A 27,395-nucleotide genomic window follows, 5' to 3' on the forward strand; every position below is an offset into this window, starting at 1 on the left:
GCTACTTGGGAGGCTGAGGTGGGAGGATTGCTTGAGCCCAGGAGGGGGAGGTTGCAATGAGCCGAGATTGCGGCACTGCACTCCATCCAGCCTGGGGACAGAGCAAGACCCTATCTCAACAAACAAACAAACAAACACGCCCCCCGCCATCTCTTTATAGAACAATTTTAAGTTTTATTAGGTAGTTATAGTTGAGAGAGGGTGTGGTGAAAACACGAGAGTGGCCTCAGCCCAGTCCCACCAGAGTCTGCGGAGCCGCTGTCTGTCCCTGCTCCTGGCCGGTCTGCGGCAATCCCGTCATTTCTGCCTCGGTCTCTGCGTCTATGGGTACCGGTGCGTGGGTGGGTCAGTCTCTCTCTCGCGTTCTGTGTCTGTGTGGCCCGGACGCTGAGGGGTGTGGAGTGGCCCTGCCACAGGCCGTCCTCAGCACAGCCCCCGGGGGACCCCTCATTCACTTCCGGGAGCGGAAGGCGACCTGTAGTTCCAGAAGCCGCCGCAAGAGGGCAGAGGCGGCCATAGGATGGGGCGCTGCCCGTTGGGGCTGCCTTGAGATGCGGCTAAGAAACCCGGCAGCCCTGGGAGGAACCACACTCCCAGCGCCCCACATGTGGGTTCGAACCTGGGCTCCTCCATTCCTAGGTTAAGGCTCTTAATCCCGCCACCAGTAAAATGGGTTACTGTAAGCATTAAATAATGTGAATATAAGGTACCTAGTTTGTGAACCTGTTTTTCCCGTTTGCTTGGGGAACTGTGGACGTCCCACAGGGGCTGGGACCTTTTAGTAAGTCATACAATTTAAGGAATTTTTATTTCCCTAGTGCCTGGTACTGAAAGCAGTGAGCAAGGGAATGACATGATTAGAAAATGAAATAGAAGGAAAAGGAGGAGGGGGAGTGGAAGAGGAGGGGGAAGAGGAAAAAGAATATGATAAAATGCACTTAAAAAAAAATCCAGGGGCCAGACATGGTGGCTCACACCTGTAATTCCAGCACTTCGGGATGCTGAAGTGGAAGGGATTACTTGAAGCCAGGAGATCAAGACCAGCCTGGGCAACACAATGAAATCCTGTCTCTACAATAAATAAATAAGTAAATAAATAAATAAGTCAGGTATGGTGGCGAGCACCTCTGGTCTCAGCTACTTGGGAGGCTGAGGTGGGAGGTTGACTTGAGCCCAGGAGTTTGAGGCTGCAGTGAGCAGTGATCATGCCACTGCACTCCAGCCTGGATGACAGAGCAAGACTCTTATCTCTGAAAAGATAAACAAACAAACAATCTATTATCCTACCCCTCATCAATAACCACATTGGGTTTTTGGGTTTTCATACATGAATTTGTGGTCTTTTTCTCACAACAAACTCATACATCCAAATATAAATTTATGAATATTTGCTCACAAACTCAAAGGTGCAAGAAATGTCACACTACTTCATTAAATTAAAAAAAAATTTTAAGTACTTGTTTTATAAACATGCTCAACAGAAAAAATCCAAGCCACTTAGAAAGTATACAGAAAAAAAGCAATAAATCTCCCCCATCTGTGGGGTTTTATATTTCATGAACATCATCATAGAATTCTCTCCACACAGCCTCAATCTATCTATATAAGATGAATGAATGGATGGACAGGCAAGTTTTTTGTTTTTTTGAGACAGGGTCTGGCTTTGTTATCCAGGCTGGGGGGCAGTGGTATGATCTTGGCTCACTGCAACCTCCACCTCCTGGGCTCAAGCCATTTTCCCACCTCAGCCTCCCAAGTAGCTGGGACTACAGATGCGTGCCACCATGCCTGGCTAATTGTTTTGTATTTTTTGTAGAGACGGGGTTTCACCCTGTTGCCCAAGCTGGTCTTGAACTACTGAGCACAAGAGATCCTCCTAACTTGGCCTCCCAAAGTGCTGGGATTATAGGCGTGAACCACCACGTCCAGCTGACAGGTAAGATTTTTTAAGACTGGGATCATAACCCATGCTATTCTGTTTGTGTGTGAACAGCCAGTGACTTGTCATTATGTACGTATGCCTGTGTGTTTTAAGTGTTTTAAAAAATTAATTAGTAGAGGGCAGGCACAGTGGCTCATGCCTGTAATCCCAGCACTTTGGGAGGCCGAGGTGGACAGATCACCTGAAATCAGGAGTTCAAGACTAACCTGGCCAACACGGTGAAACCCCATCTCTGCTAAAAATACAAAAATTAGCCAGGCATGGTGATGCATGTCTGTAATCCCAGCTACTTGGGAGGCTGAGGCAGGAGAATCTCTTGATTCAGTGAGACAAGATCGCACCACTGCACTCCAGCTGGGACACAGAGCAAGACTCCGTCTTAAAAAAAAAAAAAAAAAAAAAGAATTAATTAGTAGACTTTTCTGGGAGGAGCGGTTATAGGTTTACAGAAGAATTGAGCACAAAGAACAGAATCCCCATACATCCTCTCTCTCAGACCCCTACACTCATTTCCCCGTTAGTAACATTTTGCATTATAGCGTGATACTTCTGTTACAACTGATGTACCAATATGCATATGGAATTATTAAATAAGGTCCATAGCTCACATTACAGCTCATTCCTGGTGTTGTACATTCTGTGGGTTTGGACAAATGTGTAATGCCGTATCCACCATTGTCATGTCATACAGAGTAGTTTTGTGGCCCTGAAAGTCCCCTGTGCTCTGCCTGTCCATCCCTCCCTCCCCCAACCCCTGCCAACCACTGAGCCTTTTACTGTCTCCATAGTTTTGCTTTTCCAGAAGGTCACGTGTATGGAATCATACAGTATATGGCCTTTTCACATTGGCTTCTTTTTCTTAGTAATATGCGTTTAAGGTTCTTGAATGTTTTTTCATGGCTTGATAGCTCATTTGTTTTTAGCACTGAATAATATCTAATTCTCTGGATGTACCACAGTTTATTTATCCATTCACCTATGTGGGACTTTTTTTTTTTTTTTTTTTTTGAGACGGAGTTTCACTCTGTCTGTCTCCCAGGCTGCAGTGCAGTAGGGTGACCTCAGCTCACTGCAACCTCTGCCTCCCAGGTTCAAGCGATTCTCCTACCTCAGCCTCCTGAGTAGCTGTGATTACAGGCGTGTGCCACCACACCCAGCTAATTTTTGTTGTTGTTGTTGTTTTCTTTTTTTTTTTTTTTTTTTTGAGATGGAGTTTCGCTCTGTCGCCCAGGCTGGAGTGCAGTGGCGCGATCTCGGCTCACTGCAAGCTCTGCCTCCCGGGTTCACACCATTCCCCTGCCTCAGCCTCCTGAGTAGCTGGGACTACAGGCACCCGCCACCACGCACGGCTAATTTTTTGTATTTTATTTTATTTTATTTTTTTAGTAGAGACGGCGTTTCACCATGTTAGCCAGGATGATCTCGATCTCCTGACCTCGTGATCTGCCCGCCTCAGCCTCCCAAAGTGCTGGGATTACAGGCGGGAGCCACTGCGCCCAGCGTAATTTTTGTATTTTTAGCAGAGATGGGGTTTTGCCATGTTGGCCAGGCTGGTCTTGAGCTCCTGATCTCAGGAGATCCACCTGCCTTGGCCTCTCAAAGTGAAGACATATTTTTTATTTTATTTTATTTTATTTTATTTTATTTTTTTAGAGACAGGGGTCTCCCTCTGTTGCCCAGGCAGCTCCTAAACCCCTGATCTCAAGTGACTGTCTGCCTCAGCTGCCCAAGTAGCAGGGATTACAGTCACAAGCCACCGCCCCCGGCTCTATTTAGGAACATCTTAGTTCCAAGTTTTGGCAATTATGGGTAAAGCTGCTATAAACATATGTGTGCAGGCTTGTGCGGACATACGTTTTCAAATCATTTGGGTAGACACCAAGAGCTGCATTCCAGCCTGGGCAACAAGAGCGAAACTCCGTCTCAAAAAAAAAAAAAAAAAAAAAAACAACAAAAAAAACAGAAATGTAGGCCGGGCATGGCGGCTTGCACCTATAATCCCAGAACTTTGGGAGGCCAAGGCAGGCAGATCACTTGAGGTCAGGAGTTCCAGACCAGCCTGTCCAACATGGCGAAACCCCGTCTCTACTAAAAATACAAATATTAGCCAGGCGTGGTGGCGCATGCCTGTAATCCCAGCTACTCAGGAGGCCGAGGCACGTGACTCACTTGAACTCAGGAGGCAGAGGTTGCAGTGAGCCCAGATCGTGCCACCGCACTCCAGCCTGGGTGATGAAGTGAAACTCTGTCAAAACAGAAATTATTCTCTCGCAGTTATGAAGTCTCAAAGGGGGATCCTTCCTTGACTCCTCCGGCGTCTGGAGGCTACTGGCCATCCTGGTGTTACTCAAACACCAGGGGTTCCATCTAGGGCCTGCTGCTCACCTCACAGAAAGCCAATCACTGAGACAACGATTATTGCCAAGGAGGAAGGCTTTAATCAGGTGCTGCAGCTGAGGGGATGGGAGGGATTCATCCCAGGAATGCAGGGGGTGGTTCAACATAAGAAAATCCGTTAACGTAATGTACCGCATTAGTAGAACAAAGGGAAAAAAACAGTCATTCCAGCTGACACAGAAAAAGCATCTAAGAAATTCTAACATTTCATCATTAAAACATAGAGAAAACTATGAAACGAGGGGATTTGCCTCAACATTATAAAAGGTATTTGTGAAAAAACCACAGTTACCATCATACTTAGCGGTGAAAGACTAAAAGCTTTCCCCCTAAGTTCAGGAACAAGACACAGAGGTTCACCTTTACCACTGCTACTCAATGTTGTTTTTTTGTTTTGTTTGTTTTGTTGTGTTTTCGAGAAGGAGTCTTGCTCTGTCGCCCAGGCTGGAATGCAGTGGCGTGATCTCGGCTCACTGCAGCCTCTGCCTCCCGGGTTCAAGCAATTCTCCTGCCTCAGCCTCCCCAGTAGCTGGGACTACAGGTGCGCACTGCCACGCCTGGCTAATTTTTGTATTCTTAGTAGAGACAGGGTTTCACCATGTTGGCCAGGATGCTCTTGAGCTCCTGACCTTGTTATCTGCCTGCCTCGGCCTCCCAAAATGCTGGAATTACAGATGTGAGCCACCGCGCCTGGCCTAGTCAACATTTTGCTAGAAGTTGTAGCCAGAGCCTTTAGGTAAGAAAAGGCACCAAATTGAGAAATAAGAAATAAAACCATCGCTTTAAATACGGAAAATCCCAAAGAATACACGCACAATAATTACTAGAGCTAATAAGCAAATGCAGCAAAGTTTCAGATCACACAAGATCAACTCACAAAAACCAGTTGTGTGGTTTCCTGTTTGTTTTTTTGAGGAGTTATGCTCTTATCGCCCAGGCTGGAGTGCAATGGCGTGATCTTGGCTCACTGCAGCCTCTGCCTCCCGGGTTCAAGCCATTCTCCTGCCTCAGCCTCCCCAGTAGCTGGGATTACAGGCGCAGGCCACCACGCCCGGCCAGTTTTTGTATTTTTAGTAGAGACGAGGTTTCACCATGTTGGCCAGGATGGTCTTGATCTCCTGACCTCGTGATCCACCCGCCTCGGCCTCCCAAAGTGCTAGGATGACAGGCGTGAGCCACCGTGCCCGGTCCAGTTGTGTTTTTATGCACTAGCAAGGAACAATCCAAAAATGTAATTAAGAAAACCGCTGGGCGTGGTGGCTCACGCCTGTAGTCCCACCACTTTGAGCGGCCGAGGCGGGTGGATCCCTTGAGCCCAGGAGTTCAAGACCATCCTGGGCAATGTGGTGAAACCCCCTCCCTACAAAAAATACAAAAAATTAGCGGAGCGTGATGGCATGTGCCTACAATCCCAGCTACTCAGGAGGCTGACGTGGGAGGATCACCTGAGCCCGGGGGGTCAAGGCTGCAGTGAGCTGTCACATCATGCATCATTGCACTCCAGCCTGAAAAAGGAGTGAAATTCTGCAACATGTTACAACGTGAATGAACCTTGAAAACGCCATTCTAAGTGAAATAAGCCAGATACAAAAGGACAATATTGCATGTTTCCACTTATAGAGATACCTACAAGAATCAAATTCATAGAGACGGAAAGTAGAATAGTGGTTAAAAGGGTCTGGGCGGAGGGAGGAAAGGGAAGTTTGTTTTATGGGTAGAGTTTCAGTTTGGGATGTCGAAAAAGTTCTGGAGATAAATAATGGTGATGATTACATGCCAATGGCTACACGAATGTACTTAATGCCACTGAATTGTATATGTGAAAAATGGTTAAAATGGTAAATTTTGTATCTATTTTATACCATCCCCCCTAAAAAAAAAAATTGTTTTTAAGAGTCAAGATCTCACTCTGTCTCCCAGGCTGGGGTGCAGTGGGGGTAATTGATCAAAGCTCACTGCAGCTTTGAACTCAGCCAGCTTCCCTGACTCAAACGATCATCCCGCTTCAGCCTCCCGAGTAGCTGGGACTACAGACGGTGCCATCACGCCCAGCTCATTGTTGATTCCCCCCCACCCCCCCCACCCCCCCTTGGTAGAGACGGGATTCCGCTATATTGCCTGGGCTGGTGTCGAACTCATAGAACAAAGGATCCTCCCTCCTGGGCCTGGGCCTGGGCGTGGGCTCGCAAAACGCTGGGATTCCCGGATGACAGGCGGGCGCACCACACCAGGAGCAAACACTTCCGGTTTTAAAAATTCAGTTTGTGATTGGCTGTCATTCAGTATTATGCTAATTAAGCATGCCTGCTTTTAAACTTCTTAAAACAATTTTTAAAATTACCTTTCCACCTAAAACGTTAAAATGTGTCAAGTGATAATATTCGAAAAGCTGTTATTGCCAAACTGTTTTCCTATTTGTTTCCTAATGGCATCGGAACTAGCGAAAGTATCTCGCCATGAGTTAAAAGTTTGCGGCAGCTGTAGACCTAGCAGAGGCCGCGAAGAGGGCGTTAAGACTATACTTTCAGGGATCATTTCTATAGTTCGTTACTAGAGAAGTTTCTCTGAACGTGTAGAGCACCGAAAGCCACGAGGAAGAGACATTAGCGTTTTCTCCTGAGCGTGAAGCCGGCTTTATGGTGTTGCTTAGCTGCAACGGCCGTCAGCCATTGATGATCGTTCTTCTCTCCGCTTGGGAGAGTAAGAGGGAGAGAACGCGGTCTGAGTGGTTTTTCCTTCTTGATGGTTCAATGATAGCGGTAGTGTGCGAGCTCTCCGGGCTGTTCAGTTCGTGCGTCGCATGTAGGGAGGAAGGCTTTTGCTTTCTGTTTCAGCGGTGATGGCCGTCGTGTTTCGTCCGGGTGGGTTTTTAATTTTAGGCTTGGCGTCGGGGGGTGCTGTGTGGCACCTCCTATTCTCTTTTTTGCGTTTATCTCCCATTCTCGCTGCCTCTTTTGTTGCCGATTCCCGCCCGCCACTCCCACCTCCAGACGGGGTCTCCGGGTCTCTTGTCCTGTCTGGCGCGCAGGCTGGAGTGCAGTGGCGCCATCTCGGCTCCTAGCAACATCTGCCTCCCGGGCTCAAGCGAGTCTCCTGCCTAAGCCCTCCCGAGTAGCCGGGGTTTAAAGGCGCACACGCCACTCCAGGCTTTTTTTTTTTTTTTTTGGCAGAAACGGGGTGTCACCGTGTTAGCCAGGCTGGTCTCCAACTCCTGATCTCGGTGATCCGCCCGCCTCGGCCTCCCGAAGTTCTGGGATTACAGGCGTGAGCCACCGCGCCCAGCCACGGATTTTTCTCTCTCATTTCCCGTCTGTGCCCAGCCTTCCAGCCAGCCCACTACCGCCAAATCGCCCCAAGTACCTTCTAGCCCAGTGGAGGAGAGAGCCTGCTCTTTTTTCTTTTCTTTTCTTTTTTTTTTTTTTGAGGCGGAGTCTCGCTCTGTCACCCAGGCTAGAGTGCAATGGCGCTATCTCGGCTCACTGCAAGCTCCGCCTCCCAGGTTTACGCCATTCTCCTGCCTCAGCCTCCCGAGTAGCTGGGACTACAGGCGCCCACCACCGCGCCCGCCTAAAAAAAAAAAAAGATGTGTTCAAGGTTCCCACCCTCTGGTCTGTATGAGGCATAGGGCAAAACAGGATTCCCCCTACTCCATTCCAGTCAAGGGGTCCAAACCACTTCTAAACACACCTCCAGGCATTTGCACACAGAGTGTCCTCCAGCTAGAGGGAATTTTTCTTGAAATCCTCATGCCCCAGTGGGGAAACTGAGGCCCCGAGTGCAGCCGCGACCTGCCCAGAGCCACAACAGCAAGAAAGGTCAGAGAGCTGGGGCCACATTTGAGCTCATACATGTAAAACGTTGCCTAATGCCCTCCTGATTGGTTATTATCACATAACAATAGCAATAATAATTATTCCAATTATGATATTACTATTGTTCCAGAGCTCATCATTCCAAATCCATTTCTACTTTGCCATGTTGCTACCTGGGCTGTGCCCCCCAGGAGGCCCTCCCTCCCTGCCTCATCCTCTCTGCCTGGCCAAACCTTAGCTACCTTTCCCAGCTCTATAGCCAGCCTGCCTGGACTTACACCCCAGCCCACCTCTCTGGGCCTCTGCGTCCTGGCCTGCCAAATGTGGGCGATAGTGCACTCCTTGCAAGGGAGCTGAGAGGCCTGGGACCCTGGGGGCTGTGTGGGTGCTGCCAACAGAGCCACCCTAGGCCCACCTGGCTGGGCTAGGGGCTGCGGGGAGAACACAGAACAGTCCCAGCTCCCAACCAGAAAGAAGACAGTTTAGGACCCCGAGGGAGGGCACCTGTTCAGGTGGCTGGTGGAGCTAATAGCTGGGAAAGCCTGGGGCCCTGTGAGCCGGGTGAGGCAGGGTAGGGGCACAGGATGGCCACTGGGAGGTAGATAGCCCCTCAGCCTCCTGAGCCACAGGCTAGGGATCTTTTTGTTCACATTTGGGCTAAATGAGATCCAACCACCAGTCCAAAGCACTTGATGACTTGATGGTACACATGCACACACACACACACACACACACACACACACACACACACACACACACACACACACACACACACACACACCCCTCAGCCTCCTGAGCCACAGGCTAGGGATCTTTTTGTTCACATTTGGGCTAAATGAGATCCAACCACCAGTCCAAAGCACTTGATGACTTGATGGTACACATGCGCGCGCACACACACACACACACACACACACACACACACACATATACACACACACCTCAGCCTCCTGAGCCACAGGCTAGGGATCTTTTTGTTCACATTTGGGCTAAATGAGATCCAACCACCAGTCCAAAGCACTTGATGACTTGATGGTACACATGCACACACACACACACACACACACACACACATATACACACACACACACATATACACACACACCTCAGCCTCCTGAGCCACAGGCTAGGGATCTTTTTGTTCACATTTGGGCTAAATGAGATCCAACCACCAGTCCAAAGCACTTGATGCCTTGATGGGACACATGCACACACACACACACACACACACACACACACACCCCTACCTCTCCTGGGTTGTAAATTGAAATCTGGTTAAACAATTTGGTTGCAATACATTTGCAAGCTTGGGTTCACCCACAGCCTGAGTTCCTTCAGGTCTATGGTTCTCCTGAACAAGAGGGTGGTGTCTGTCACCCCAGCTGCCCAGATCTGCTGCTCCATCTGTCCTATCCCTGCCTGTGGTTGAGTTTCTCCACCAGTCATCCCTGGGGCGGCTTCCTTCCTTATTGATGTTTTAAGATGAAAGATTTAAGATAAAGATGTGTTCAAGTTTCCCACCCTGTGGTCTGTATGAGGCGTAGGGCAAAATGGGATTCCCCCTACTCCATCACAGTCAAGGGGTCCAAATCACTTCTCCCTTTTTTTTTTTTTTTTTTTGAGACAGAGTCTCGCTCTGTCACCCAGGCTGGAGTGCAATGGCGCGATCTCGGTTCACTGCAGCCTCCGCCTCCTGGGTTCAAGCGATTATCTCATCTAAGCCTTCCGAGTAGCTGGGATTACAGGCACCTGCCACAACGCCTAGCTAATTTTTGTATTTTTAGTAGAGACAGGGTTTCACCATGTTGGCCTGGCTGGTCTCAAACTCCTGACCTTGGGTGATCTGCCCACCTCGGCCTCCCAAAGTACTGGGATTACAGGTGTGAGCAACCGCGCCCAGCCCCAAACCACTTCTAAATACACCTCCGGGCATTTGCACACGGTATTTCCTCCAACTGGAAGGAATTTTTCTTGAACTCCTACTCATGCCTCAAGGCCCAGGTAAAATGGCGCATCCTGTGAGAGCTGCATCAGACCCCATCACGCAGTCAGGGCCTTCTTGGATCCCTCAGCCCCTCTCATAGCCTTCTTGTAACTTGCTACTCAAAATGACTTGCATATGAGACACTAAAAAGGCAGGGAGGCAGGAGTGGGCCCTGAAGGTCCAGTCTAGCTGGGACTCAGCAAACAGAGCATCACTTTCCAGGTCTTAGGTCCTCATTGCGATGCTTTCTTCTTGAAACCCACTTCTGTTGGTTCTGAACTGGGATTGCAGCCCACCAGGTGTTCTGACCCTGAACCCAGGCTCCGGTGGCCAACCCATTGCTCTAAGATGCATCCAGCCCTCAGGGTCACACAGCCAGAAAGAGAGCTAGTTCTCCCCATGAGAACAGAGGCTCTCGACAGGTGGAGCAATGGTCCCCAAATCTGAGACAAAGCTGCTCACGTGCCGTCAGAGGACCTTGTTCCCAGTGACTCAGCCACTTGTGTTGCCAGCTGTGGGACATGTGTGTCCATGTGCTCATGACGCGGAGGTGGGTGTGCAGGCAGATGTGTGTCTCCTGCCCTGTCTGGCTTTCCGAAGCCTCCCAGAGGCTTCCGAGAGGCAGCCTCTGAGCCCCATGACTCCCTAGTGCCACGTGCTAACCAGCCCAGGGTTTACTGAACTTTGGCCGTGGTGCCTGGGGAGGAGCACTGCTTCAAGCAGTGGAGTGACGGTGACCCACAGCTGGGCAGGCGAGAAGCCTGGAGACAGGGATCCCAGTGGCTCCACCTCTGGGGCACCGGGTACCCAGGCAGAAGGCCCTGACTCCCTGTTGGCCCCGAGGAGGGGCCTGCGTACAGGTGGCCCCACTCCTCTGGGTGAGGGGACAGAAAGGGTGTGGTGGGTTTGAAAATGATTTCAAACCCAAACGACCACAACTTTGAATTTTATGGTATTTGACGTTCATCTTTAGATACTTGGAAAGTTATCTAGAGCAGATAGAACGTTATCTGGAGCAGTTCTTTGATCATATAGTAGAGTCAGGGAGTGGAGAACAGGAGATAAGGGAAAGGGAGCCAGGGACCCAGGGATTCTAGGGCTTTCCAACCTGGGAACTGGAGAATTCTCAAACCTGGGAAACGTGCATGTGCCAGCCCCTACCTAGTCTGTGTGTGGCACATACTAGGTGCTCAGTAAATGGCAAATCTTGTCCCTTCTCCCACCTGGCCCAAATGTCCTGCTTTACAGCAGAGGACAGTGAGGCTTGGGTGCAGCCCCTCCTGCTGAGCCAGCCCCTGCCTGAGGCCAAGCGGTGCTGTCTCTGTCATCTCACAGCCCAGCATCCCAGCTGTCACTCCCTCTCCCAGCCTGGCCCTTTTCCCTAGCCTGGCTGGGCTCTTGCTCATGGCCCTCACCAGAAATAATGCCTTTTCCCTTTTCTCTGTCTAGTCTTGACCTTAGCCATCCTTCAAGGCCCAGGTGGAGCCTCAAAGCATTTGAGAATCCCCCAGACTGGGGCTACCCTCTGGGGCCTCTCCAGACCTCATCTCCACTCTGCTTCCCAAGGCCTGTGGGAACTTCAGAGCTTGCAGGAGGAACGGAATCTGAGTCCAGATGGCCCCGGAACCGGGAGGGCTGGATCCAGTGCAGCCAGCTCTGCTGCATGAGCCTCCCAGAGCCAGAGGAGGGAGGGGGCACTGGGATTGTGGGCCTGAGTTGGTGAGAGGAGAGGCTGCTGGAGCCATTCACTTCAGTGGGCAGTGCCAGGGTGTGAGAGCATCTCCATTGTGTCTGAGTGTGCATTCCTGGGATGCTTGTGTGTGTGTGTCTGTGTGTGTCTCCCACTGTGTGGAGTGACTGTTATGTGTGAGTCTCTCACTGAGCAATCATGAGTATCTTTGTCTCTTTGTGTGACCCCTACATCCACCTACCCAGGGGAACAAGGGGCTAGGCTGACCCCTGGGCTGTCAGAAAAGCCCCAAGGACCAAGTCAGGCCTAATGCTGGCAGCAGCCAGTCCTGCCCAGCGAGTTTTTCTGGCCTGGTGGCAGCAGCAGCAGCAGCAGCAAAGGTAACAGTGTCAGCCCAGAGAGGAAAAACAAGGCTGGGGTGGGGGCAGGAGCCCTAGGACACCCCCTCCACCACCCCAACCAGGGCTTGTGGACGTGTGGACCCACGTGGGTGCTAACTGCCTGCTGGGCGATCTCCATCAGGCATGGCCCCTCTCTGGCCTCAGTTTGCCCATCTGTGAAAAGGAGGGGTGGAACAACCTGTTCGGCAGCAGACAGGAACCAGAGTCAAGCTGAGCTTGGGAGGGGCAGGACACTGGTGCAGACAGACTCCTGCTGGGTCTTTGGAGCTCAGGGAGGGTGGGTGGAGGACAGACCAGGTCTGTCAGGGCACAGAGGTCGGTGGGCACCAGCTCTAAGTTCCTCGCTGTGTGACCTTGGGGAAGTTGCTGCACCTCTCCAGGCTTCAGTTTCCTTACCTGCAAGCTGGGCTTCTGGGGATCAGGCAGGTCTCCTCACTTCCCCCCTGTCCTTGCCTGCAGCCAGTCCCTTCCTCCTAAAATTGCACCCCCCCTCCACCACTTCCCGGCTTCATTTTCTCCAAAGCCTTGGTCATTGTGTAAGATTTTATACAATTTCCTAATCACTTATTGTCTGTCACCCAGTAGCACATGGGCACTTGAGGGACAGAGAGCTTTGCCCTATTTTGTTGCTGGCTGAATCCCCAGGCCCTGGGACAGGGCCGGCACACAGCAGGGGTTCAGTGACCAGATGGGCAGGGCAAACACATGTGCATTGACTCCAGGGTACCTCTGGCTAGAAAGGAGGCAAATATGTCACTTGGAGACAAACTGTCATTTATGGCAGAAGAGTCCACAGTAGCTTGGATAGGAGTGTGGGGCAAAAGTTAGGCAGCCCAGACACTGCACGCCAGCCTTGGCCCCTGGCCCGCTGCCCGCCAGCTCAGACATGCTCCCTGGAGGAGGAGGGGGACAGCCCTTTGTAAACTCATAAAGGGCAGCTAGCTATGGCCACAGTTGCTCTAGGAGGCAGCATGAGGCCCATAAACCCCACCTCTGACAGCTTTATAGGGCTTGGTGTGAGTATGCCAGAGATGCCATGCATAGTGCCATCAGAGTTCCCAAGTACCAACCAGCAAGGGTGGAAGAGCTCTTACACACCAATCTGCCAGGCTGTCATTTTCCGAGGTGGCCATCAGGTCACCCGGCTTCCCAGCATCTGGATTCCCTGACTCCCTGTGCTGCTGCCTCTTCTCTAAGAGTGTTGGATTCATGGGCAGGGGGTGGGGGGCAGCCTTCCAGGCCAGGAGGGGCTCCCTAATTCCTCCCCAGCTTGGTGTGCGGTCCTTGGGGCCTTAATATAATTATGATAACTGGCACTTATCATGTGCCAGTCATCATAAAAAACATGTTACATAGCTGTCCATTTTATAAATGAGGAAACTGAGGCTCAGAGGGGTAACTTGCCCAGGATTATACAGCGAGCAGCTAGCAGGTGTCAGAGCTGACTGTCGCTCAAAATACCATGCTCTTAGCCACATGCCCCATTTGAGTCTCAGCTTCCAACTCTGACCCCTGCTTGGTGGTTGTCCAAGGACCACTGAGAGGCCCCATGACAGATGATGGACAGAATGGGAGCAGGACCCAGGAGCCTGGGCCCAGGCAGGAAGAAGCCAAGGGTCAAGGGCTCCACCTGCTGGTGCTGTGTACAACCCACAGCCAGCCAAGCCCAGGAAGCGCCTGACAGTTTTGACCTGGGCACACTTGGCCAGTATGCCTTGGACAAAGGGTTGGGGGGCACAGGCCAGGATTTCTCTGAGGGTCGCTTCCAGATCCCTTCCCAGGAAACACCGGTGCTGGCTCGCCTGCTCAAGAACTGCTCCCTAAGACTGTCCATCTTCCCTCCTGGTCAGAAAACACGTTGTTATCCAAACACACCCCTCGCTTCCCCGCCTCTAGATCTCTACTCACGCTGTTTCCTGTGCCTGGCATATCATCTACTCTCCTTGTGCACCAAACGCCTACTCATGCTTTAGAGCCCAACTCAGATGTCACTTCCTCCCTGGTGCCTTCACTATGTGGAATGTATCCGCTGTCATTGAATTTCATTTATTCATTTGCTCATCATAGAGACCCCTGGGCCAGGCTGTGACCATTTCCCCTTCACATGCCTCTGGTTTGTCTCCTGTTTCAGTCCTGCCTTGTGGTTTTCACACAGCTGATGCTCAATAAATGCGTGCTGAGCAAACTCACAAGGCTGGGGTGTTCAGGTCTGATCATGTGCGTGTGCGCAGGTGGCTGCACTTACAGAGAGACGCCTGAAGAGGGCAGCACACTGGGGCGCTAACTTGGAGAGTGAGGCCGCGTGATTTGTTAGAGGAGGAAGCCGGAGGGCAGAGGGAGGGCGGAGGGAGGGCCAGCCCCTCCCCCTCAACTCGGGCTCCAGACGTAGTTTGAGTCCCCTGTGCCCCCACTTTGCTGGGTGACCTTGGGCTTTGGGGTTGGTTCCAGGAGCCACTCAGCCAGGCCAGCCCGCCTGGCGGACGCCATTCCCAGGAGATGACCAGGCCCTGGACAGCCGACACTTGGAAGACTGCCACGTCCTGCCTCCGCAGGAGCCGCAGCTCCCCGGGGCTGCAGGGAAGTGGGGGCTGGGCTGGGGGGTGGGGGGTGAGCCCGCGGGGACTCCAGGCTCCAGGTGCCCACACCATCCCGGGGGTGGGCAGTCAGGGCCAAGAACGCACAGTAACCCCCCAGCACGCACAAGCGCACACACGCACATGCTGACAGCACTCGCATTTTTAAGATGGGGAAATAGAGGCTCAGAGGGGGCATGCGCGTTCCTGCCCCTCAGGATCACCAGCCTGCCCCCAGGAGAAAAGGGAAGGGAACAAGGCTGATGGCTGGTTCCACCAACTGGGCGCCCGGGCTCAGGGGGAATGCGGGGGGCTGTGACCCCTGAGACGTTGGATCTGCCTCCCTGATATGGTTTGGATGTTTGTCCTCTCCAAATCTCTCATTGAAACGTGACTCCCAGTGTTAGAAGTGGGGCCTGGTGGGGGGTGTTTGGGTCATGGGACAGACCCTCATCAGTGGCTCTTTGCAGTAATGAATGAGGTCTGGTTGTTGAAAAGAGCCTGGCACCTCCCTCCCCGACTTGCCCCCGTCTCGCCATGTGATGCGCCGGATCCCCTTCCCCGTTTACCATGCGTAAAAGGTTCCTGAGGCCTCACCAGAGGCACATGCCGGTGCCATGCTTCCTACACAGCCTGTAGAACACCAAGTCAAATAAACGCCTTTTCTTTATAAATTACCCAGCCTCACATGTTCCTTTATCACAACACTAAATGGACGAACACACCCCTAGAGCCGCCTTCCTGACCATAGGCTCCTATGCCTTGCGGGTGCCTCCAGGCTCAGGGGAGCTCGCCACCCTGCAGGGCTAGCAGCAGACGTGCTGATCCCACACAGTGAACAGCTTGAGCTTGTTTCAAAACAGGCGGGCTGAACACATGGGAGTCACAGGGACCCGGCAGAGCCTGGAAGGCATCAGGTGGGTGGGAATGCTTTTCCCCCAGCAGGAGCCCTCATGGGCTCCTGGCCCAGCCTGTCTGAGTCTGCCTTTGTCTGCTTCTTTGGGACCCCCTGACTCCAAGCCCCATCAGGCTTGCATCTCCACACCCAGCCCCAGTGTTAGCTATCGACCCAGGCCTGTATTTCTTTGTCCTTTATTTGTATTTTTATTTTTATTTTTTGAGACAGAGTCTTACTCCATCACCCAGGCTGGAGTGCAGTGGCACAATCTCGGCTCACTGCAGCCTCTGCCTCCCGGGTTCAAATGATTCTCATGTCTCAACCTCCCGAGTAGCTGAGATTACAGGCGTGCGCCACCATGCCTGGCTGATTTTTGTATTTTTAGTAGAGACGGGGTTTCAGCATGTTGGCCAGGCTGGTCTCAAACTCCTGACCTCAAGTGATCCACCCGCCTTGGCCTCCCGAACTGCTGGGATTACAGGCGTGAGCCACCACACCTGGCCTTCATCCTTTAGGAGATCGTGAGAGGCCACTCTGCCCTCCTCTGGGGCCACCCCTTCCTTCATCCCTTCCTCCCGGCTGGCCTCTTTACCACCCCAGTGCTAGCTCCGCTGGTGGCAGTAAGAGCTGGCATGGTAAGCGCCTCCTCCGTTCCGGGCTCTGTGCCCACAGCAGCCCTGAGAGCTGGTACTGCTGGTGGTCCCCCCGCACACCTCCATGCCTGGGCCCAGCCATTTCTCTGTGTCCCCTCATCAGCCCCTACCTGTACAGTCCCAGAGGCCATCATCTCCCTCCTGACTCCCCACGGGCCTCCCTGCCACCACGCTCTCCCCCAGCAGCTCTTTCTCCTCACAGCACTCAGAGTCATCTGCTAAAAATGGAGTCCAATTACATCTCTCCCCTGCTCAAGACCCTCCACGGCTCCCTATTGCTCTGAGAGAAAACCCGACCTCCTTTCAGGCCCTCTGTGATCACTGGATGTGGGTGGAACTCCAGCCCCTGCCCTTCGCTCACTCTGCTCCAGCCACGTCACCTCCTCCGGGCTCCTACATGCCCCAATCACATTCCCACCTCAGGGTCTTTGCAAATGCTATTCCCTCTGCCTAGAAGCCTCTCCTCCCAGGTCCTCCTCATTCCTGGGCACCTGGGAAGCCTCCACCTCCTAGTTCAGATCTTTGCTGCAATGCCACCTCCTCAGAGAGCCCTTTCCTGACCACCTTGGTTCATTCTGTATTAACATGTTTTCTTGTTCACTCACAAAGACTGAAACCCACGACAGCAGCAACTTTGTTTTTTTTCCCATTTGGTTTCCCCAGCCCCTAGAGCATCCTGGCACATGGCACCTAATCAGTAAATATTCCTTGAATTAATGCATCTAGATTCTACCAAGGCCTAAGAGTAGGAAGGACAGAGACTAACTAGGAGCCTGACCCTGTCTACCCCCACCCCCATTCCTGCTGCTACTTTCCAGCCTGGATTCCTCAATCACTCCAGGGTGGCCCTTTAGGATTGGATTCTGTGCTGCCCAGAGGCTGCCACACCACAGCTGAGGGCCGCCCTAATACAATGCCAGATGTTCCCCAGCACGGCCACCCTGCCTCCATGCCAGGGACTATTCTAATTGCTTTAAATATACCAACTTGTTTCGTCCATGCAATAGCCTATTTTACATGTGAAGAAACAGGCACAGAGAAGGTAAGTGACTTGCCCAAGCTCACACAGCCAGGAAGTGGCAGAACTAGCATTCGAGCCCAGGCAGCCTGGCCTCAGGGTGCATCTTCCCAACTATATCACATAGAGTGGGACCCTGTGCGGAGCACATCCTGGACACCCGCCCTGGGCGTTTCAGCACTCTCCTGCCCTCAGTCTCTTGCCACATCACCACCCTGGACATCGCCCTCTCCTGATGAAGAACCTATGATGGCTCCTATACTCGTAGAAGCCTGGACTTCAGCCTGGCATTGAGGCCTTGCACAGCTGGCCTGATCCTGCTTTCCCAACACACCCCACTGCTCTGGGCTGCACCCTGGGGTGCCCAGACCACCGCCTGTGTCCGGAAGGCCTCTGCCCGGACTGCTCCCTCTGCAGGGATGCCATTCCTCCACCCTCACTCCGTGAGCCCGTCCCGGGCCCCAAGGCTCAGCTCAAATGCTGCCCACCCCCCGCCCACCCTCCTCTGCACACACCCCCAAGGGCCAGAGCTCACTTCACAGACACAGAGAACTCCCCTGGGGAGCTCTCGCTCTCCCGGATCAGGAAGGCTCCCAGATGGTTCCACTTCATCAGAATCTCTTCCGCCAGCTGCCGGGAAATCCTGCCCGAGTACCACCTGTGGAGAGAGGGAGCCGGTGAAGGCAGTGTGAGACCAGGCTCTCAGCCAGCCTCCCACCCCGTGCCAGGTGTTCAAGGTCTGAGACAAGGGAGATGTGATTGCACCCATTTTACAGATGGGAAAACTGAGGCACAGAGAGGTGAAGCAATACACCCACAATCACACAGCAGAGGCAGGCAGGAGCTGGAACACAATCCCAGCATTTTAGCTCCTGAGGCCAGCCTCTCCTACCATGCCAGCAAACACACACCCTTATGGAAACAGAAAAGTCACACTCCAGTGAGCCACACCCCAGCCAACCTCAGTCTAACTTTCCCTTTGAGATGGTAGATTCTTTAAAGTCAAAAAATAAATCAGGCTCGGTGGTGCATGACCGTAGTTCAGCTACTCGGGAGGCTGAGATGGGAGGATCACTTGAGGCCAAGACTTTGAGACCAGCCTGGGGAATAGAGAACCTCCCACCCCCATTCCTTAAAAAAATACTTTTGGCCGGGCGCGGTGGCTCCCGCCTGTAATCCCAGCACTTTAGGAGGCCGAGGCAGGAGGATCACGAGGTCAGGAGATCAAGACCATCCTGGCTAACACGGTGAAACCCCGTCTCTACTAAAAATACAAAAAAATTAGCCGAGCGTGGCGGCATGCACCTGTAGTCCCAGCTGCTGGGGAGGCTGAGGCAGGAGAATGGCATGAACCCAGGAGGCGGTGCTTGCAGTGAGCCGAGATCGCACCACTGTCCTCCAGCCTGGGTGACAGAGCAAGACTCCGTCTCAAAAACAAACAAACAAACAAACAAACAAACACTTTTTTAAAAAAAATAGAGTCTTGTTCTGCCGTCCAGGTTGGAGTGCGGTGGCATGATCTCAGCTCACTGCAACCTCCGCCTCCTGGGTTCAAGTGATTCTCCTGTCTCAGCCTCCCGAGTAGCTGGGACTACAGGTGTGTGCCACCGCCCTGGCTAATATACATATATATATATTTGTATTTTTAGTAGAGACAGGGTTTCACCATGTTAGCCAGGATGGTTTTGATCTCCTGACCTCGTGATCCGCCCACCTCAGCCTCCCAAAGTACTGGGATTACAGGCGTGAGCCACCGCGCCCGACTGAGAACTGTAAGAAATAAATTTGTGTTATTTATTTATTTAAGCCACAAAGTCTGTGTATTTTGTTATGGAGCCCAAGAAAAGACAAGCAGCTTCTTCTGAAACTAAACACTCTTTCGGTATGATCAGAACTCGTGCCTCTTGGTGTCTACCCAAATGAGTTGAAAATGTCCACACAAAAACCTGCACACCTGTTTATAGCAGCTTTATCCATAATTGCCAAAACTTGGAACTAACATGTTCCTGAATAGAGCCGGCGGCTGTGGCTTGTGTCTGTAGTCCCTGCTACTTGGGCAGCTGAGGCAGTCACTTGAGATACTTGGGCAGCTGAGGCAGTCAGTCAGTCACTTGAGATCAGCAGTTTGAGACCAGTCTGGGCAACAGAGTGAGACCCCATCTCTATAAAAAGTACTTTTAGGGCCGGGTGCGGGTGGCTCACGCCTGTAATCCCAGAACTTCGGGAGGCCGAGGCGGGCGGATCACCGAGATCAGGAGTTGGAGACCAGCCTGGCTAACACGGTGACACCCCGTTTCTGCCAAAAAAAAAAAAAAAAAGCCTGGAGTGGCGTGTGCGCCTTTAAACCCCGGCTACTCGGGAGGGCTTAGGCAGGAGACTCGCTTGAGCCCGGGAGGCAGATGTTGCTAGGAGCCGAGATGGCGCCACTGCACTCCAGCCTGCGCGCCAGACAGGACAAGAGACCCGGAGACCCCGTCTGGAGGTGGGAGTGGCGGGCGGGAATCGGCAACAAAAGAGGCAGCGAGAATGGGAGATAAACGCAAAAAAGAGAATAGGAGGTGCCACACAGCACCCCCCGACGCCAAGCCTAAAATTAAAAACCCACCCGGACGAAACACGACGGCCATCACCGCTGAAACAGAAAGCAAAAGCCTTCCTCCCTACATGCGACGCACGAACTGAACAGCCCGGAGAGCTCGCACACTACCGCTATCATTGAACCATCAAGAAGGAAAAACCACTCAGACCGCGTTCTCTCCCTCTTACTCTCCCAAGCGGAGAGAAGAACGATCATCAATGGCTGACGGCCGTTGCAGCTAAGCAACACCATAAAGCCGGCTTCACGCTCAGGAGAAAACGCTAATGTCTCTTCCTCGTGGCTTTCGGTGCTCTACACGTTCAGAGAAACTTCTCTAGTAACGAACTATAGAAATGATCCCTGAAAGTATAGTCTTAACGCCCTCTTCGCGGCCTCTGCTAGGTCTACAGCTGCCGCAAACTTTTAACTCATGGCGAGATACTTTCGCTAGTTCCGATGCCATTAGGAAACAAATAGGAAAACAGTTTGGCAATAACAGCTTTTCGAATATTATCACTTGACACATTTTAACGTTTTAGGTGGAAAGGTAATTTTAAAAATTGTTTTAAGAAGTTTAAAAGCAGGCATGCTTAATTAGCATAATACTGAATGACAGCCAATCACAAACTGAATTTTTAAAACCGGAAGTGTTTGCTCCTGGTGTGGTGCGCCCGCCTGTCATCCGGGAATCCCAGCGTTTTGCGAGCCCACGCCCAGGCCCAGGCCCAGGAGGGAGGATCCTTTGTTCTATGAGTTCGACACCAGCCCAGGCAATATAGCGGAATCCCGTCTCTACCAAGGGGGGGTGGGGGGGGTGGGGGGGAATCAACAATGAGCTGGGCGTGATGGCACCGTCTGTAGTCCCAGCTACTCGGGAGGCTGAAGCGGGATGATCGTTTGAGTCAGGGAAGCTGGCTGAGTTCAAAGCTGCAGTGAGCTTTGATCAATTACCCCCACTGCACCCCAGCCTGGGAGACAGAGTGAGATCTTGACTCTTAAAAACAATTTTTTTTTTTAGGGGGGATGGTATAAAATAGATACAAAATTTACCATTTTAACCATTTTTCACATATACAATTCAGTGGCATTAAGTACATTCGTGTAGCCATTGGCATGTAATCATCACCATTATTTATCTCCAGAACTTTTTCGACATCCCAAACTGAAACTCTACCCATAAAACAAACTTCCCTTTCCTCCCTCCGCCCAGACCCTTTTAACCACTATTCTACTTTCCGTCTCTATGAATTTGATTCTTGTAGGTATCTCTATAAGTGGAAACATGCAATATTGTCCTTTTGTATCTGGCTTATTTCACTTAGAATGGCGTTTTCAAGGTTCATTCACGTTGTAACATGTTGCAGAATTTCACTCCTTTTTCAGGCTGGAGTGCAATGATGCATGATGTGACAGCTCACTGCAGCCTTGACCCCCCGGGCTCAGGTGATCCTCCCACGTCAGCCTCCTGAGTAGCTGGGATTGTAGGCACATGCCATCACGCTCCGCTAATTTTTTGTATTTTTTGTAGGGAGGGGGTTTCACCACATTGCCCAGGATGGTCTTGAACTCCTGGGCTCAAGGGATCCACCCGCCTCGGCCGCTCAAAGTGGTGGGACTACAGGCGTGAGCCACCACGCCCAGCGGTTTTCTTAATTACATTTTTGGATTGTTCCTTGCTAGTGCATAAAAACACAACTGGACCGGGCACGGTGGCTCACGCCTGTCATCCTAGCACTTTGGGAGGCCGAGGCGGGTGGATCACGAGGTCAGGAGATCAAGACCATCCTGGCCAACATGGTGAAACCTCGTCTCTACTAAAAATACAAAAACTGGCCGGGCGTGGTGGCCTGCGCCTGTAATCCCAGCTACTGGGGAGGCTGAGGCAGGAGAATGGCTTGAACCCGGGAGGCAGAGGCTGCAGTGAGCCAAGATCACGCCATTGCACTCCAGCCTGGGCGATAAGAGCATAACTCCTCAAAAAAACAAACAGGAAACCACACAACTGGTTTTTGTGAGTTGATCTTGTGTGATCTGAAACTTTGCTGCATTTGCTTATTAGCTCTAGTAATTATTGTGCGTGTATTCTTTGGGATTTTCCGTATTTAAAGCGATGGTTTTATTTCTTATTTCTCAATTTGGTGCCTTTTCTTACCTAAAGGCTCTGGCTACAACTTCTAGCAAAATGTTGACTAGGCCAGGCGCGGTGGCTCACATCTGTAATTCCAGCATTTTGGGAGGCCGAGGCAGGCAGATAACAAGGTCAGGAGCTCAAGAGCATCCTGGCCAACATGGTGAAACCCTGTCTCTACTAAGAATACAAAAATTAGCCAGGCGTGGCAGTGCGCACCTGTAGTCCCAGCTACTGGGGAGGCTGAGGCAGGAGAATTGCTTGAACCCGGGAGGCAGAGGCTGCAGTGAGCCGAGATCACGCCACTGCATTCCAGCCTGGGCGACAGAGCAAGACTCCTTCTCGAAAACACAACAAAACAAACAAAACAAAAAAACAACATTGAGTAGCAGTGGTAAAGGTGAACCTCTGTGTCTTGTTCCTGAACTTAGGGGGAAAGCTTTTAGTCTTTCACCGCTAAGTATGATGGTAACTGTGGTTTTTTCACAAATACCTTTTATAATGTTGAGGCAAATCCCCTCGTTTCATAGTTTTCTCTATGTTTTAATGATGAAATGTTAGAATTTCTTAGATGCTTTTTCTGTGTCAGCTGGAATGACTGTTTTTTTCCCTTTGTTCTACTAATGCGGTACATTACGTTAACGGATTTTCTTATGTTGAACCACCCCCTGCATTCCTGGGATGAATCCCTCCCATCCCCTCAGCTGCAGCACCTGATTAAAGCCTTCCTCCTTGGCAATAATCGTTGTCTCAGTGATTGGCTTTCTGTGAGGTGAGCAGCAGGCCCTAGATGGAACCCCTGGTGTTTGAGTAACACCAGGATGGCCAGTAGCCTCCAGACGCCGGAGGAGTCAAGGAAGGATCCCCCTTTGAGACTTCATAACTGCGAGAGAATAATTTCTGTTTTGACAGAGTTTCACTTCATCACCCAGGCTGGAGTGCGGTGGCACGATCTGGGCTCACTGCAACCTCTGCCTCCTGAGTTCAAGTGAGTCACGTGCCTCGGCCTCCTGAGTAGCTGGGATTACAGGCATGCGCCACCACGCCTGGCTAATATTTGTATTTTTAGTAGAGACGGGGTTTCGCCATGTTGGACAGGCTGGTCTGGAACTCCTGACCTCAAGTGATCTGCCTGCCTTGGCCTCCCAAAGTTCTGGGATTATAGGTGCAAGCCGCCATGCCCGGCCTACATTTCTGTTTTTTTTGTTGTTTTTTTTTTTTTTTTTTTTTTTGAGACGGAGTTTCGCTCTTGTTGCCCAGGCTGGAATGCAGCTCTTGGTGTCTACCCAAATGATTTGAAAACGTATGTCCGCACAAGCCTGCACACATATGTTTATAGCAGCTTTACCCATAATTGCCAAAACTTGGAACTAAGATGTTCCTAAATAGAGCCGGGGGCGGTGGCTTGTGACTGTAATCCCTGCTACTTGGGCAGCTGAGGCAGACAGTCACTTGAGATCAGGGGTTTAGGAGCTGCCTGGGCAACAGAGGGAGACCCCTGTCTCTAAAAAAATAAAATAAAATAAAATAAAATAAAATAAAATAAAAAATATGTCTTCACTTTGAGAGGCCAAGGCAGGTGGATCTCCTGAGATCAGGAGCTCAAGACCAGCCTGGCCAACATGGCAAAACCCCATCTCTGCTAAAAATACAAAAATTACGCTGGGCGCAGTGGCTCCCGCCTGTAATCCCAGCACTTTGGGAGGCTGAGGCGGGCAGATCACGAGGTCAGGAGATCGAGATCATCCTGGCTAACATGGTGAAACGCCGTCTCTACTAAAAAAATAAAATAAAATAAAATACAAAAAATTAGCCGTGCGTGGTGGCGGGTGCCTGTAGTCCCAGCTACTCAGGAGGCTGAGGCAGGGGAATGGTGTGAACCCGGGAGGCAGAGCTTGCAGTGAGCCGAGATCGCGCCACTGCACTCCAGCCTGGGCGACAGAGCGAAACTCCATCTCAAAAAAAAAAAAAAAAAAAAGAAAACAACAACAACAACAAAAATTAGCTGGGTGTGGTGGCACACGCCTGTAATCACAGCTACTCAGGAGGCTGAGGTAGGAGAATCGCTTGAACCTGGGAGGCAGAGGTTGCAGTGAGCTGAGGTCACCCTACTGCACTGCAGCCTGGGAGACAGACAGAGTGAAACTCCGTCTCAAAAAAAAAAAAAAAAAAAAAAGTCCCACATAGGTGAATGGATAAATAAACTGTGGTACATCCAGAGAATTAGATATTATTCAGTGCTAAAAACAAATGAGCTATCAAGCCATGAAAAAACATTCAAGAACCTTAAACGCATATTACTAAGAAAAAGAAGCCAATGTGAAAAGGCCATATACTGTATGATTCCATACACGTGACCTTCTGGAAAAGCAAAACTATGGAGACAGTAAAAGGCTCAGTGGTTGGCAGGGGTTGGGGGAGGGAGGGATGGACAGGCAGAGCACAGGGGACTTTCAGGGCCACAAAACTACTCTGTATGACATGACAATGGTGGATACGGCATTACACATTTGTCCAAACCCACAGAATGTACAACACCAGGAATGAGCTGTAATGTGAGCTATGGACCTTATTTAATAATTCCATATGCATATTGGTACATCAGTTGTAACAGAAGTATCACGCTATAATGCAAAATGTTACTAACGGGGAAATGAGTGTAGGGGTCTGAGAGAGAGGATGTATGGGGATTCTGTTCTTTGTGCTCAATTCTTCTGTAAACCTATAACCGCTCCTCCCAGAAAAGTCTACTAATTAATTCTTTTTTTTTTTTTTTTTTTTTAAGACGGAGTCTTGCTCTGTGTCCCAGCTGGAGTGCAGTGGTGCGATCTTGTCTCACTGAATCAAGAGATTCTCCTGCCTCAGCCTCCCAAGTAGCTGGGATTACAGACATGCATCACCATGCCTGGCTAATTTTTGTATTTTTAGCAGAGATGGGGTTTCACCGTGTTGGCCAGGTTAGTCTTGAACTCCTGATTTCAGGTGATCTGTCCACCTCGGCCTCCCAAAGTGCTGGGATTACAGGCATGAGCCACTGTGCCTGCCCTCTACTAATTAATTTTTTAAAACACTTAAAACACACAGGCATACGTACATAATGACAAGTCACTGGCTGTTCACACACAAACAGAATAGCATGGGTTATGATCCCAGTCTTAAAAAATCTTACCTGTCAGCTGGACGTGGTGGTTCACGCCTATAATCCCAGCACTTTGGGAGGCCAAGTTAGGAGGATCTCTTGTGCTCAGTAGTTCAAGACCAGCTTGGGCAACAGGGTGAAACCCCGTCTCTACAAAAAATACAAAACAATTAGCCAGGCATGGTGGCACGCATCTGTAGTCCCAGCTACTTGGGAGGCTGAGGTGGGAAAATGGCTTGAGCCCAGGAGGTGGAGGTTGCAGTGAGCCAAGATCATACCACTGCCCCCCAGCCTGGATAACAAAGCCAGACCCTGTCTCAAAAAAACAAAAAACTTGCCTGTCCATCCATTCATTCATCTTATATAGATAGATTGAGGCTGTGTGGAGAGAATTCTATGATGATGTTCATGAAATATAAAACCCCACAGATGGGGGAGATTTATTGCTTTTTTTCTGTATACTTTCTAAGTGGCTTGGATTTTTTCTGTTGAGCATGTTTATAAAACAAGTACTTAAAATTTTTTTTTAATTTAATGAAGTAGTGTGACATTTCTTGCACCTTTGAGTTTGTGAGCAAATATTCATAAATTTATATTTGGATGTATGAGTTTGTTGTGAGAAAAAGACCACAAATTCATGTATGAAAACCCAAAAACCCAATGTGGTTATTGATGAGGGGTAGGATAATAGATTGTTTGTTTGTTTATCTTTTCAGAGATAAGAGTCTTGCTCTGTCATCCAGGCTGGAGTGCAGTGGCATGATCACTGCTCACTGCAGCCTCAAACTCCTGGGCTCAAGTCAACCTCCCACCTCAGCCTCCCAAGTAGCTGAGACCAGAGGTGCTCGCCACCATACCTGACTTATTTATTTATTTACTTATTTATTTATTGTAGAGACAGGATTTCATTGTGTTGCCCAGGCTGGTCTTGATCTCCTGGCTTCAAGTAATCCCTTCCACTTCAGCATCCCGAAGTGCTGGAATTACAGGTGTGAGCCACCATGTCTGGCCCCTGGATTTTTTTTTAAGTGCATTTTATCATATTCTTTTTCCTCTTCCCCCTCCTCTTCCACTCCCCCTCCTCCTTTTCCTTCTATTTCATTTTCTAATCATGTCATTCCCTTGCTCACTGCTTTCAGTACCAGGCACTAGGGAAATAAAAATTCCTTAAATTGTATGACTTACTAAAAGGTCCCAGCCCCTGTGGGACGTCCACAGTTCCCCAAGCAAACGGGAAAAACAGGTTCACAAACTAGGTACCTTATATTCACATTATTTAATGCTTACAGTAACCCATTTTACTGGTGGCGGGATTAAGAGCCTTAACCTAGGAATGGAGGAGCCCAGGTTCGAACCCACATGTGGGGCGCTGGGAGTGTGGTTCCTCCCAGGGCTGCCGGGTTTCTTAGCCGCATCTCAAGGCAGCCCCAACGGGCAGCGCCCCATCCTATGGCCGCCTCTGCCCTCTTGCGGCGGCTTCTGGAACTACAGGTCGCCTTCCGCTCCCGGAAGTGAATGAGGGGTCCCCCGGGGGCTGTGCTGAGGACGGCCTGTGGCAGGGCCACTCCACACCCCTCAGCGTCCGGGCCACACAGACACAGAACGCGAGAGAGAGACTGACCCACCCACGCACCGGTACCCATAGACGCAGAGACCGAGGCAGAAATGACGGGATTGCCGCAGACCGGCCAGGAGCAGGGACAGACAGCGGCTCCGCAGACTCTGGTGGGACTGGGCTGAGGCCACTCTCGTGTTTTCACCACACCCTCTCTCAACTATAACTACCTAATAAAACTTAAAATTGTTCTATAAAGAGATGGCGGGGGGCGTGTTTGTTTGTTTGTTTGTTGAGATAGGGTCTTGCTCTGTCCCCAGGCTGGATGGAGTGCAGTGCCGCAATCTCGGCTCATTGCAACCTCCCCCTCCTGGGCTCAAGCAATCCTCCCACCTCAGCCTCCCAAGTAGCTGGGACTACAGGCTTGTGCCACCACTCCCAGCTAATTGATGTATTTTTTGCAGAGACGAGGTCTTGCTATGTTGCGGAGGCTGGTCTTAAACTTTTGGGCTCAAGCCATCCTCCTGCCTCAGCCTCCCAAAATTCCTGGGATTACAGGCGTGAGCCACCACACCTGGTCAATACATGTACTCAAAGGGGGACTTTATCTATTGCTACTCTTAAATG

General features: G+C 50.9%; 1 long non-coding RNA gene and 2 other non-coding genes across 3 annotated transcripts; 1 reads left to right on the plus strand and 2 right to left on the minus strand.

Moving 5' to 3' along the window:
- Positions 1-153: 153 nt before the first annotated feature.
- LOC134729515 (uncharacterized) lies at positions 154-22,766 on the minus strand. Its single transcript, XR_010110679.1, has 3 exons — positions 19,323-22,766; positions 17,904-18,026; positions 154-7,906 (listed from the first exon to the last, which is right to left on the minus strand). It is a non-coding gene; the product is annotated as an uncharacterized LOC134729515 (long non-coding RNA).
- LOC117977829 (small nucleolar RNA U3) lies at positions 6,852-7,069 on the plus strand. Its single transcript, XR_004668976.2, has one exon. It is a non-coding gene; the product is annotated as a small nucleolar RNA U3 (small nucleolar RNA).
- LOC117978408 (small nucleolar RNA U3) lies at positions 20,105-20,322 on the minus strand. Its single transcript, XR_004669214.2, has one exon. It is a non-coding gene; the product is annotated as a small nucleolar RNA U3 (small nucleolar RNA).
- Positions 22,767-27,395: the final 4,629 nt, after the last annotated feature.

This window comes from Pan paniscus, chromosome 19, assembly GCF_029289425.2.
Source record: "Pan paniscus chromosome 19, NHGRI_mPanPan1-v2.0_pri, whole genome shotgun sequence".
Classification (NCBI taxonomy): domain Eukaryota; kingdom Metazoa; phylum Chordata; class Mammalia; order Primates; family Hominidae; genus Pan; species Pan paniscus.